The sequence below is a fragment of the Meleagris gallopavo genome, chromosome 3, assembly GCF_000146605.3.
Source record: "Meleagris gallopavo isolate NT-WF06-2002-E0010 breed Aviagen turkey brand Nicholas breeding stock chromosome 3, Turkey_5.1, whole genome shotgun sequence".
Classification (NCBI taxonomy): Eukaryota; Metazoa; Chordata; class Aves; order Galliformes; family Phasianidae; genus Meleagris; species Meleagris gallopavo.
Window position 1 is genome coordinate 88,320,856 of NC_015013.2, and position 734 is coordinate 88,321,589.

Consider the following 734-nt stretch of genomic DNA (forward strand, 5'->3'; position numbering starts at 1 on the left):
TCTACTATAAAGCTCCCTCTAGAAGACTCAGTTTCTCCTACACTGGGCATAAGCAGCACAACTATTAGACTTACGCCATGGTATAATCTACAACTTCTCCTTTCAACTTCAGTTTTAACAGGCTCCTTGTGCTAAGAACAGCCATGTCAACTATGGAATAGGACACAACAAATTTCTCTTTCAGTTACCTATTTCCCTAATAAAGGGTCTGGCATAGAATCTGTTGCTTAGATGGCTTAAAGCAGCTTGCTTGCCTTAACATCTGACATAGTTTCAGCTGGGATGGAATGTTTTCTTCAGAATGTCTGTTACAATGCTATGTTTTGTTTCTACAAGAAAAATAATGTTGATAACACACCAATGTTTATAGTTGCTGCTAAGCAGTGTTGCAAAGAGCCAAGGCCATTCCCAAAGAAGGATCCAAAGAGCTGGGAGGGAACAGAGTAAGGACGGCTGACTTAAACTGGCCAAAGGGGTATTGCATACCATATGACATCATGTAGAAGGACTTCTGAAGGGGTTGAGGGTTCATCTCTTGCTCTATTCTGCTGCTTGGAAGGCTAGCTGGACATTGGCTGAGGGGAGTGAGCAACTGCTTGTGCATCACTTGTTACATACATATATATGTCATAATTATTATCTTTTTCTCTATCTTAGTAAATAGTTTTATCTCAACCCATGAGTTCTACTTTGTTTTTTTTTGTATTCTGTGCCCCATCCCGCTGGGAAGGCTG